Source organism: Ascaphus truei, chromosome 12 (genome assembly GCF_040206685.1).
Source record: "Ascaphus truei isolate aAscTru1 chromosome 12, aAscTru1.hap1, whole genome shotgun sequence".
NCBI lineage: Eukaryota > Metazoa > Chordata > Amphibia > Anura > Ascaphidae > Ascaphus > Ascaphus truei.
Genome location: NC_134494.1, coordinates 10,037,860 through 10,051,059, shown reverse-complemented (window position 1 = coordinate 10,051,059; position 13,200 = coordinate 10,037,860). Strand labels below are relative to the sequence as shown.

Here is a 13,200-nt window from a genome sequence, read left to right as displayed (position 1 = left end):
CACCCTAGGAAGGAATGGGGGAAAAAAACGAATCACAGTGACCCAACCAATATGGCCGGTTAGCTCAGATGGTTAGAGCGTGGTGCTAATAACGCCAAGGTCGCGGGTTCGATCCCCGTACTGGCCAAAGTTTTACATGTATTTGACATATGTCTCTCTTTATAGACCCCTGACGAGTTAGTTTGAAGGATTATTCCTTTCGGAAGGATTGTTGATGCACTTTGTATAGACGCAAAAAGAGGGGGACAACATCCATCCTGATGTAAGTGTGCAAAAAGAGTGATTTCTTTCTGTGCCACTCCATTTTTTTTTTAACAAATGGTACAGTATATATCACCTTGGTACTACAGTATATGCAATGTAAATATGCGGATGAACAGAGCATAGAATAAAGAAGAGAGCATAGAATAAAGAAGCAGCTAGCGCAAACAGTAATTATCACTGAAGTGACGTGAGTAATGCTAACGATTGAGAACCCCTGAATTGTAAGGATGGAAAAGATACCACCTGCATGTAGTACTTATGAACTCATGTAGTCATGTAGTCATGGCAAGCAGACAGCACGTCGCCCCCTATTGGCTGCAATCCTTCTGGGCTAAAAATAAAAACTATCTGCTGGCACGTTTTCTTTCTCAATCCGCCCCATTCACCAGGAAGAGAGACAGAAACAGTTCACCTCCGCATCCATTTCCTCTCTCACTTTAACGCTGGCTGCACCTGAGACAGTGGGAGGGAAGTTGAGAGATCAAAAAAGAGTCACAACCATTCCAAATCCTGTCCTATCAACAGGCTGCTGCTGTCTCTCTGCTCTCAAGGAATTTAATTTGCATGGGAGGGACAAACTGATGTCTCTGCCTCTCTGCCTCTCTGCCTCTCTGCCTCTCTGCCTCTCTGCCTCTCTGCCTCTCTGCCTCTCTGCCTCTCTGCCTCTCTGCCTCTCTGCCTCTCTGCCTCTCTGCCTCTCTGCCTCTCTGCCTCTCTGCCTCTCTGCCTCTCTGCCTCTCTGCCTCTCTGCCTCCATGGCTGAACAGGTCTACTGTATACTAAAGCTCTAGACCTGTGAGCTAGCCTGTGTGATGTTGTCACAACGTATCCACGGACACATTGGGAATTGTGACATCATCATCATGATCATCACACAGACTGGCTGTCCTGTAAGAGACAGAAAGATAGATAGAGACACAGACGGAGAGATGCACTTAGAAATAGATATGCCCAGGCACAGACTGCATTGGGCTTCTGTATCCTACAATGACATTTGAATGAAAAAGAATTTCAGGGGAGTTACATGGTGCATATTTTAATATGAGATCTATACTGTATATATATGTTGTATTACTGTACATCATTTATTTGCCTCCAAATATCCGCCATATGTGAAGGGGCGTAAGTCTAAAATTTGCCTTCCTAGGTAAGAAACTGTTCTTACATACTGTATGACGCAACTGTATGCCAAAAACCTATCTATGAACACAGGGAAAACACACTATTCTCTGTGTTAACAGCTACATTTCTTGGAGACCAAATACACAAAAAATCAGTGACACTGACTCCAAATCAGAGACAGTTGACATGTCTGGATTCTAAACACTATTCAGCATATGTACAGTATCAAGGCAAAAAGTGGTATGATTGCAGACCAAAACACTCTGCACCCTAGGAAGGAATGGGGGAAAAAAACGAATCACAGTGACCCAACCAATATGGCCGGTTAGCTCAGATGGTTAGAGCGTGGTGCTAATAACGCCAAGGTCGCGGGTTCGATCCCCGTACTGGCCAAAGTTTTACACGTATTTGACATATGTCTCTCTTTATAGACCCCTGACGAGTTAGTTTGAAGGATTATTCCTTTCGGAAGGATTGTTGATGCACTTTGTATAGACGCAAAAAGAGGGGGACAACATCCATCCTGTTGTAAGTGTGCAAAAAGAGTGATTTCTTTCTGTGCCACTCCATTTTTTTTTTAACAAATGGTACAGTATATATCACCTTGGTACTACAGTATATGCAATGTAAATATGCGGATGAACAGAGCATAGAATAAAGAAGAGAGCATAGAATAAAGAAGCAGCTAGCGCAAACAGTAATTATCACTGAAGTGACGTGAGTAATGCTAACGATTGAGAACCCCTGAATTGTAAGGATGGAAAAGATACCACCTGCATGTAGTACTTATGAACTCATGTAGTCATGTAGTCATGGCAAGCAGACAGCACGTCGCCCCCTATTGGCTGCAATCCTTCTGGGCTAAAAATAAAAACTATCTGCTGGCACGTTTTCTTTCTCAATCCGCCCCATTCACCAGGAAGAGAGACAGAAACAGTTCACCTCCGCATCCATTTCCTCTCTCACTTTAACGCTGGCTGCACCTGAGACAGTGGGAGGGAAGTTGAGAGATCAAAAAAGAGTCACAACCATTCCAAATCCTGTCCTATCAACAGGCTGCTGCTGTCTCTCTGCTCTCAAGGAATTTAATTTGCATGGGAGGGACAAACTGATGTCTCTGCCTCTCTGCCTCTCTGCCTCTCTGCCTCTCTGCCTCTCTGCCTCTCTGCCTCTCTGCCTCTCTGCCTCTCTGCCTCTCTGCCTCTCTGCCTCTCTGCCTCTCTGCCTCTCTGCCTCTCTGCCTCTCTGCCTCTCTGCCTCTCTGCCTCCATGGCTGAACAGGTCTACTGTATACTAAAGCTCTAGACCTGTGAGCTAGCCTGTGTGATGTTGTCACAACGTATCCACGGACACATTGGGAATTGTGACATCATCATCATGATCATCACACAGACTGGCTGTCCTGTAAGAGACAGAAAGATAGATAGAGACACAGACAGAGAGATGCACTTAGAAATAGATATGCCAAGGCACAGACTGCATTGGGCTTCTGTATCCTACAATGACATTTGAATGAAAAAGAATTTCAGTGGAGTTACATGGTGCATATTTTAATATGAGATCTATACTGTATATATATGTTGTATTACTGTACATCATTTATTTGCCTCCAAATATCCGCCATATGTGAAGGGGTGTAAGTCTAAAATTTGCCTTCTTAGGTAAGAAACTGTTCTTACATACTGTATGACGCAACTGTATGCCAAAAACCTATCTATGAACACAGGGAAAACACACTATTCTCTGTGTTAACAGCTACATTTCTTGGAGACCAAATACACAAAAAATCAGTGACACTGACTCCAAATCAGAGACAGTTGACATGTCTGGATTCTAAACACTATTCAGCATATGTACAGTATCAAGGCAAAAAGTGGTATGATTGCAGACCAAAACACTCTGCACCCTAGGAAGGAATGGGGGAAAAAAACGAATCACAGTGACCCAACCAATATGGCCGGTTAGCTCAGATGGTTAGAGCGTGGTGCTAATAACGCCAAGGTCGCGGGTTCGATCCCCATACTGGCCAAAGTTTTACATGTATTTGACATATGTCTCTCTTTATAGACCCCTGACGAGTTAGTTTGAAGGATTATTCCTTTCGGAAGGATTGTTGATGCACTTTGTATAGACGCAAAAAGAGGGGGACAACATCCATCCTGTTGTAAGTGTGCAAAAAGAGTGATTTCTTTCTGTGCCACTCCATTTTTTTTTTAACAAATGGTACAGTATATATCACCTTGGTACTACAGTATATGCAATGTAAATATGCGGATGAACAGAGCATAGAATAAAGAAGAGAGCATAGAATAAAAAAGCAGCTAGCGCAAACAGTAATTATCACTGAAGTGACGTGAGTAATGCTAACGATTGAGAACCCCTGAATTGTAAGGATGGAAAAGATACCACCTGCATGTAGTACTTATGAACTCATGTAGTCATGTAGTCATGGCAAGCAGACAGCACGTCGCCCCCTATTGGCTGCAATCCTTCTGGGCTAAAAATAAAAACTATCTGCTGGCACGTTTTCTTTCTCAATCCGCCCCATTCACCAGGAAGAGAGACAGAAACAGTTCACCTCCGCATCCATTTCCTCTCTCACTTTAACGCTGGCTGCACCTGAGACAGTGGGAGGGAAGTTGAGAGATCAAAAAAGAGTCACAACCATTCCAAATCCTGTCCTATCAACAGGCTGCTGCTGTCTCTCTGCTCTCAAGGAATTTAATTTGCATGGGAGGGACAAACTGATGTCTCTGCCTCTCTGCCTCTCTGCCTCTCTGCCTCTCTGCCTCTCTGCCTCTCTGCCTCTCTGCCTCTCTGCCTCTCTGCCTCTCTGCCTCTCTGCCTCTCTGCCTCTCTGCCTCTCTGCCTCTCTGCCTCTCTGCCTCTCTGCCTCTCTGCCTCTCTGCCTCTCTGCCTCTCTGCCTCCCTGCCTCCCTGCCTCTCTGCCTCTCTGCCTCTCTGCCTCCATGGCTGAACAGGTCTACTGTATACTAAAGCTCTAGACCTGTGAGCTAGCCTGTGTGATGTTGTCACAACGTATCCACGGACACATTGGGAATTGTGACATCATCATCATGATCATCACACAGACTGGCTGTCCTGTAAGAGACAGAAAGATAGATAGAGACACAGACGGAGAGATGCACTTAGAAATAGATATGCCCAGGCACAGACTGCATTGGGCTTCTGTATCCTACAATGACATTTGAATGAAAAAGAATTTCAGGGGAGTTACATGGTGCATATTTTAATATGAGATCTATACTGTATATATATGTTGTATTACTGTACATCATTTATTTGCCTCCAAATATCCGCCATATGTGAAGGGGTGTAAGTCTAAAATTTGCCTTCTTAGGTAAGAAACTGTTCTTACATACTGTATGACGCAACTGTATGCCAAAAACCTATCTATGAACACAGGGAAAACACACTATTCTCTGTGTTAACAGCTACATTTCTTGGAGACCAAATACACAAAAAATCAGTGACACTGACTCCAAATCAGAGACAGTTGACATGTCTGGATTCTAAACACTATTCAGCATATGTACAGTATCAAGGCAAAAAGTGGTATGATTGCAGACCAAAACACTCTGCACCCTAGGAAGGAATGGGGGAAAAAAACGAATCACAGTGACCCAACCAATATGGCCGGTTAGCTCAGATGGTTAGAGCGTGGTGCTAATAACGCCAAGGTCGCGGGTTCGATCCCCGTACTGGCCAAAGTTTTACATGTATTTGACATATGTCTCTCTTTATAGACCCCTGACGAGTTAGTTTGAAGGATTATTCCTTTCGGAAGGATTGTTGATGCACTTTGTATAGACGCAAAAAGAGGGGGACAACATCCATCCTGTTGTAAGTGTGCAAAAAGAGTGATTTCTTTCTGTGCCACTCCATTTTTTTTTTAACAAATGGTACAGTATATATCACCTTGGTACTACAGTATATGCAATGTAAATATGCGGATGAACAGAGCATAGAATAAAGAAGAGAGCATAGAATAAAAAAGCAGCTAGCGCAAACAGTAATTATCACTGAAGTGACGTGAGTAATGCTAACGATTGAGAACCCCTGAATTGTAAGGATGGAAAAGATACCACCTGCATGTAGTACTTATGAACTCATGTAGTCATGTAGTCATGGCAAGCAGACAGCACGTCGCCCCCTATTGGCTGCAATCCTTCTGGGCTAAAAATAAAAACTATCTGCTGGCACGTTTTCTTTCTCAATCCGCCCCATTCACCAGGAAGAGAGACAGAAACAGTTCACCTCCGCATCCATTTCCTCTCTCACTTTAACGCTGGCTGCACCTGAGACAGTGGGAGGGAAGTTGAGAGATCAAAAAAGAGTCACAACCATTCCAAATCCTGTCCTATCAACAGGCTGCTGCTGTCTCTCTGCTCTCAAGGAATTTAATTTGCATGGGAGGGACAAACTGATGTCTCTGCCTCTCTGCCTCTCTGCCTCTCTGCCTCTCTGCCTCTCTGCCTCTCTGCCTCTCTGCCTCTCTGCCTCTCTGCCTCTCTGCCTCTCTGCCTCTCTGCCTCTCTGCCTCTCTGCCTCTCTGCCTCTCTGCCTCTCTGCCTCTCTGCCTCTCTGCCTCTCTGCCTCTCTGCCTCTCTGCCTCCATGGCTGAACAGGTCTACTGTATACTAAAGCTCTAGACCTGTGAGCTAGCCTGTGTGATGTTGTCACAACGTATCCACGGACACATTGGGAATTGTGACATCATCATCATGATCATCACACAGACTGGCTGTCCTGTAAGAGACAGAAAGATAGATAGAGACACAGACGGAGAGATGCACTTAGAAATAGATATGCCCAGGCACAGACTGCATTGGGCTTCTGTATCCTACAATGACATTTGAATGAAAAAGAATTTCAGGGGAGTTACATGGTGCATATTTTAATATGAGATCTATACTGTATATATATGTTGTATTACTGTACATCATTTATTTGCCTCCAAATATCCGCCATATGTGAAGGGGCGTAAGTCTAAAATTTGCCTTCCTAGGTAAGAAACTGTTCTTACATAATGTATGACGCAACTGTATGCCAAAAACATATCTATGAACACAGGGAAAACACACTATTCTCTGTGTTAACAGCTACATTTCTTGGAGACCAAATACACAAAAAATCAGTGACACTGACTCCAAATCAGAGACAGTTGACATGTCTGGATTCTAAACACTATTCAGCATATGTACAGTATCAAGGCAAAAAGTGGTATGATTGCAGACCAAAACACTCTGCACCCTAGGAAGGAATGGGGGAAAAAAACGAATCACAGTGACCCAACCAATATGGCCGGTTAGCTCAGATGGTTAGAGCGTGGTGCTAATAACGCCAAGGTCGCGGGTTCGATCCCCGTACTGGCCAAAGTTTTACACGTATTTGACATATGTCTCTCTTTATAGACCCCTGACGAGTTAGTTTGAAGGATTATTCCTTTCGGAAGGATTGTTGATGCACTTTGTATAGACGCAAAAAGAGGGGGACAACATCCATCCTGTTGTAAGTGTGCAAAAAGAGTGATTTCTTTCTGTGCCACTCCATTTTTTTTTTAACAAATGGTACAGTATATATCACCTTGGTACTACAGTATATGCAATGTAAATATGCGGATGAACAGAGCATAGAATAAAGAAGAGAGCATAGAATAAAAAAGCAGCTAGCGCAAACAGTAATTATCACTGAAGTGACGTGAGTAATGCTAACGATTGAGAACCCCTGAATTGTAAGGATGGAAAAGATACCACCTGCATGTAGTACTTATGAACTCATGTAGTCATGTAGTCATGGCAAGCAGACAGCACGTCGCCCCCTATTGGCTGCAATCCTTCTGGGCTAAAAATAAAAACTATCTGCTGGCACGTTTTCTTTCTCAATCCGCCCCATTCACCAGGAAGAGAGACAGAAACAGTTCACCTCCGCATCCATTTCCTCTCTCACTTTAACGCTGGCTGCACCTGAGACAGTGGGAGGGAAGTTGAGAGATCAAAAAAGAGTCACAACCATTCCAAATCCTGTCCTATCAACAGGCTGCTGCTGTCTCTCTGCTCTCAAGGAATTTAATTTGCATGGGAGGGACAAACTGATGTCTCTGCCTCTCTGCCTCTCTGCCTCTCTGCCTCTCTGCCTCTCTGCCTCTCTGCCTCTCTGCCTCTCTGCCTCTCTGCCTCTCTGCCTCTCTGCCTCTCTGCCTCTCTGCCTCTCTGCCTCTCTGCCTCTCTGCCTCTCTGCCTCTCTGCCTCTCTGCCTCCATGGCTGAACAGGTCTACTGTATACTAAAGCTCTAGACCTGTGAGCTAGCCTGTGTGATGTTGTCACAACGTATCCACGGACACATTGGGAATTGTGACATCATCATCATGATCATCACACAGACTGGCTGTCCTGTAAGAGACAGAAAGATAGATAGAGACACAGACGGAGAGATGCACTTAGAAATAGATATGCCCAGGCACAGACTGCATTGGGCTTCTGTATCCTACAATGACATTTGAATGAAAAAGAATTTCAGGGGAGTTACATGGTGCATATTTTAATATGAGATCTATACTGTATATATATGTTGTATTACTGTACATCATTTATTTGCCTCCAAATATCCGCCATATGTGAAGGGGCGTAAGTCTAAAATTTGCCTTCCTAGGTAAGAAACTGTTCTTACATAATGTATGACGCAACTGTATGCCAAAAACATATCTATGAACACAGGGAAAACACACTATTCTCTGTGTTAACAGCTACATTTCTTGGAGACCAAATACACAAAAAATCAGTGACACTGACTCCAAATCAGAGACAGTTGACATGTCTGGATTCTAAACACTATTCAGCATATGTACAGTATCAAGGCAAAAAGTGGTATGATTGCAGACCAAAACACTCTGCACCCTAGGAAGGAATGGGGGAAAAAAACGAATCACAGTGACCCAACCAATATGGCCGGTTAGCTCAGATGGTTAGAGCGTGGTGCTAATAACGCCAAGGTCGCGGGTTCGATCCCCGTACTGGCCAAAGTTTTACACGTATTTGACATATGTCTCTCTTTATAGACCCCTGACGAGTTAGTTTGAAGGATTATTCCTTTCGGAAGGATTGTTGATGCACTTTGTATAGACGCAAAAAGAGGGGGACAACATCCATCCTGTTGTAAGTGTGCAAAAAGAGTGATTTCTTTCTGTGCCACTCCATTTTTTTTTTAACAAATGGTACAGTATATATCACCTTGGTACTACAGTATATGCAATGTAAATATGCGGATGAACAGAGCATAGAATAAAGAAGAGAGCATAGAATAAAGAAGCAGCTAGCGCAAACAGTAATTATCACTGAAGTGACGTGAGTAATGCTAACGATTGAGAACCCCTGAATTGTAAGGATGGAAAAGATACCACCTGCATGTAGTACTTATGAACTCATGTAGTCATGTAGTCATGGCAAGCAGACAGCACGTCGCCCCCTATTGGCTGCAATCCTTCTGGGCTAAAAATAAAAACTATCTGCTGGCACGTTTTCTTTCTCAATCCGCCCCATTCACCAGGAAGAGAGACAGAAACAGTTCACCTCCGCATCCATTTCCTCTCTCACTTTAACGCTGGCTGCACCTGAGACAGTGGGAGGGAAGTTGAGAGATCAAAAAAGAGTCACAACCATTCCAAATCCTGTCCTATCAACAGGCTGCTGCTGTCTCTCTGCTCTCAAGGAATTTAATTTGCATGGGAGGGACAAACTGATGTCTCTGCCTCTCTGCCTCTCTGCCTCTCTGCCTCTCTGCCTCTCTGCCTCTCTGCCTCTCTGCCTCTCTGCCTCTCTGCCTCTCTGCCTCTCTGCCTCTCTGCCTCTCTGCCTCTCTGCCTCTCTGCCTCTCTGCCTCTCTGCCTCTCTGCCTCTCTGCCTCTCTGCCTCTCTGCCTCTCTGCCTCTCTGCCTCTCTGCCTCCATGGCTGAACAGGTCTACTGTATACTAAAGCTCTAGACCTGTGAGCTAGCCTGTGTGATGTTGTCACAACGTATCCACGGACACATTGGGAATTGTGACATCATCATCATGATCATCACACAGACTGGCTGTCCTGTAAGAGACAGAAAGATAGATAGAGACACAGACGGAGAGATGCACTTAGAAATAGATATGCCCAGGCACAGACTGCATTGGGCTTCTGTATCCTACAATGACATTTGAATGAAAAAGAATTTCAGGGGAGTTACATGGTGCATATTTTAATATGAGATCTATACTGTATATATATGTTGTATTACTGTACATCATTTATTTGCCTCCAAATATCCGCCATATGTGAAGGGGCGTAAGTCTAAAATTTGCCTTCCTAGGTAAGAAACTGTTCTTACATAATGTATGACGCAACTGTATGCCAAAAACATATCTATGAACACAGGGAAAACACACTATTCTCTGTGTTAACAGCTACATTTCTTGGAGACCAAATACACAAAAAATCAGTGACACTGACTCCAAATCAGAGACAGTTGACATGTCTGGATTCTAAACACTATTCAGCATATGTACAGTATCAAGGCAAAAAGTGGTATGATTGCAGACCAAAACACTCTGCACCCTAGGAAGGAATGGGGGAAAAAAACGAATCACAGTGACCCAACCAATATGGCCGGTTAGCTCAGATGGTTAGAGCGTGGTGCTAATAACGCCAAGGTCGCGGGTTCGATCCCCGTACTGGCCAAAGTTTTACACGTATTTGACATATGTCTCTCTTTATAGACCCCTGACGAGTTAGTTTGAAGGATTATTCCTTTCGGAAGGATTGTTGATGCACTTTGTATAGACGCAAAAAGAGGGGGACAACATCCATCCTGTTGTAAGTGTGCAAAAAGAGTGATTTCTTTCTGTGCCACTCCATTTTTTTTTTAACAAATGGTACAGTATATATCACCTTGGTACTACAGTATATGCAATGTAAATATGCGGATGAACAGAGCATAGAATAAAGAAGAGAGCATAGAATAAAGAAGCAGCTAGCGCAAACAGTAATTATCACTGAAGTGACGTGAGTAATGCTAACGATTGAGAACCCCTGAATTGTAAGGATGGAAAAGATACCACCTGCATGTAGTACTTATGAACTCATGTAGTCATGTAGTCATGGCAAGCAGACAGCACGTCGCCCCCTATTGGCTGCAATCCTTCTGGGCTAAAAATAAAAACTATCTGCTGGCACGTTTTCTTTCTCAATCCGCCCCATTCACCAGGAAGAGAGACAGAAACAGTTCACCTCCGCATCCATTTCCTCTCTCACTTTAACGCTGGCTGCACCTGAGACAGTGGGAGGGAAGTTGAGAGATCAAAAAAGAGTCACAACCATTCCAAATCCTGTCCTATCAACAGGCTGCTGCTGTCTCTCTGCTCTCAAGGAATTTAATTTGCATGGGAGGGACAAACTGATGTCTCTGCCTCTCTGCCTCTCTGCCTCTCTGCCTCTCTGCCTCTCTGCCTCTCTGCCTCTCTGCCTCTCTGCCTCTCTGCCTCTCTGCCTCTCTGCCTCTCTGCCTCTCTGCCTCTCTGCCTCTCTGCCTCTCTGCCTCTCTGCCTCTCTGCCTCTCTGCCTCTCTGCCTCTCTGCCTCCATGGCTGAACAGGTCTACTGTATACTAAAGCTCTAGACCTGTGAGCTAGCCTGTGTGATGTTGTCACAACGTATCCACGGACACATTGGGAATTGTGACATCATCATCATGATCATCACACAGACTGGCTGTCCTGTAAGAGACAGAAAGATAGATAGAGACACAAACAGAGAGATGCACTTAGAAATAGATATGCCCAGGCACAGACTGCATTGGGCTTCTGTATCCTACAATGACATTTGAATGAAAAAGAATTTCAGGGGAGTTACATGGTGCATATTTTAATATGAGATCTATACTGTATATATATGTTGTATTACTGTACATCATTTATTTGCCTCCAAATATCCGCCATATGTGAAGGGGTGTAAGTCTAAAATTTGCCTTCTTAGGTAAGAAACTGTTCTTACATACTGTATGACGCAACTGTATGCCAAAAACCTATCTATGAACACAGGGAAAACACACTATTCTCTGTGTTAACAGCTACATTTCTTGGAGACCAAATACACAAAAAATCAGTGACACTGACTCCAAATCAGAGACAGTTGACATGTCTGGATTCTAAACACTATTCAGCATATGTACAGTATCAAGGCAAAAAGTGGTATGATTGCAGACCAAAACACTCTGCACCCTAGGAAGGAATGGGGGAAAAAAACGAATCACAGTGACCCAACCAATATGGCCGGTTAGCTCAGATGGTTAGAGCGTGGTGCTAATAACGCCAAGGTCGCGGGTTCGATCCCCGTACTGGCCAAAGTTTTACACGTATTTGACATATGTCTCTCTTTATAGACCCCTGACGAGTTAGTTTGAAGGATTATTCCTTTCGGAAGGATTGTTGATGCACTTTGTATAGACGCAAAAAGAGGGGGACAACATCCATCCTGTTGTAAGTGTGCAAAAAGAGTGATTTCTTTCTGTGCCACTCCATTTTTTTTTTAACAAATGGTACAGTATATATCACCTTGGTACTACAGTATATGCAATGTAAATATGCGGATGAACAGAGCATAGAATAAAGAAGAGAGCATAGAATAAAGAAGCAGCTAGCGCAAACAGTAATTATCACTGAAGTGACGTGAGTAATGCTAACGATTGAGAACCCCTGAATTGTAAGGATGGAAAAGATACCACCTGCATGTAGTACTTATGAACTCATGTAGTCATGTAGTCATGGCAAGCAGACAGCACGTCGCCCCCTATTGGCTGCAATCCTTCTGGGCTAAAAATAAAAACTATCTGCTGGCACGTTTTCTTTCTCAATCCGCCCCATTCACCAGGAAGAGAGACAGAAACAGTTCACCTCCGCATCCATTTCCTCTCTCACTTTAACGCTGGCTGCACCTGAGACAGTGGGAGTGAAGTTGAGAGATCAAAAAAGAGTCACAACCATTCCAAATCCTGTCCTATCAACAGGCTGCTGCTGTCTCTCTGCTCTCAAGGAATTTAATTTGCATGGGAGGGACAAACTGATGTCTCTGCCTCTCTGCCTCTCTGCCTCTCTGCCTCTCTGCCTCTCTGCCTCTCTGCCTCTCTGCCTCTCTGCCTCTCTGCCTCTCTGCCTCTCTGCCTCTCTGCCTCTCTGCCTCTCTGCCTCTCTGCCTCTCTGCCTCTCTGCCTCTCTGCCTCTCTGCCTCTCTGCCTCTCTGCCTCTCTGCCTCTCTGCCTCTCTGCCTCTCTGCCTCTCTGCCTCCATGGCTGAACAGGTCTACTGTATACTAAAGCTCTAGACCTGTGAGCTAGCCTGTGTGATGTTGTCACAACGTATCCACGGACACATTGGGAATTGTGACATCATCATCATGATCATCACACAGACTGGCTGTCCTGTAAGAGACAGAAAGATAGATAGAGACACAGACGGAGAGATGCACTTAGAAATAGATATGCCCAGGCACAGACTGCATTGGGCTTCTGTATCCTACAATGACATTTGAATGAAAAAGAATTTCAGGGGAGTTACATGGTGCATATTTTAATATGAGATCTATACTGTATATATATGTTGTATTACTGTACATCATTTATTTGCCTCCAAATATCCGCCATATGTGAAGGGGCGTAAGTCTAAAATTTGCCTTCCTAGGTAAGAAACTGTTCTTACATACTGTATGACGCAACTGTATGCCAAAAACCTATCTATGAACACAGGGAAAACACACTATTCTCTGTGTTAACAGCTA

At 44.0% G+C, this 13,200-nt stretch overlaps 7 non-coding genes across 7 annotated transcripts; all 7 read left to right on the top strand.

The window, feature by feature from the left end:
* Window positions 1-53: 53 nt before the first annotated feature.
* Window positions 54-127, top strand: TRNAI-AAU (transfer RNA isoleucine (anticodon AAU)). Its single transcript has one exon. It is a non-coding gene; the product is annotated as a tRNA-Ile (tRNA).
* A 1,578-nt stretch (window positions 128-1,705) lies between these two features.
* On the top strand, window positions 1,706-1,779 carry TRNAI-AAU (transfer RNA isoleucine (anticodon AAU)). The gene has a single exon. It is a non-coding gene; the product is annotated as a tRNA-Ile (tRNA).
* Window positions 1,780-5,041: 3,262 nt separating this feature from the next.
* TRNAI-AAU (transfer RNA isoleucine (anticodon AAU)) lies at window positions 5,042-5,115 on the top strand. Its single transcript has one exon. It is a non-coding gene; the product is annotated as a tRNA-Ile (tRNA).
* A 1,594-nt stretch (window positions 5,116-6,709) lies between these two features.
* On the top strand, window positions 6,710-6,783 carry TRNAI-AAU (transfer RNA isoleucine (anticodon AAU)). Its single transcript has one exon. It is a non-coding gene; the product is annotated as a tRNA-Ile (tRNA).
* Window positions 6,784-8,353: 1,570 nt separating this feature from the next.
* Window positions 8,354-8,427, top strand: TRNAI-AAU (transfer RNA isoleucine (anticodon AAU)). Its single transcript has one exon. It is a non-coding gene; the product is annotated as a tRNA-Ile (tRNA).
* A 1,610-nt stretch (window positions 8,428-10,037) lies between these two features.
* TRNAI-AAU (transfer RNA isoleucine (anticodon AAU)) lies at window positions 10,038-10,111 on the top strand. Its single transcript has one exon. It is a non-coding gene; the product is annotated as a tRNA-Ile (tRNA).
* Window positions 10,112-11,697: 1,586 nt separating this feature from the next.
* TRNAI-AAU (transfer RNA isoleucine (anticodon AAU)) lies at window positions 11,698-11,771 on the top strand. Its single transcript has one exon. It is a non-coding gene; the product is annotated as a tRNA-Ile (tRNA).
* Window positions 11,772-13,200: the final 1,429 nt, after the last annotated feature.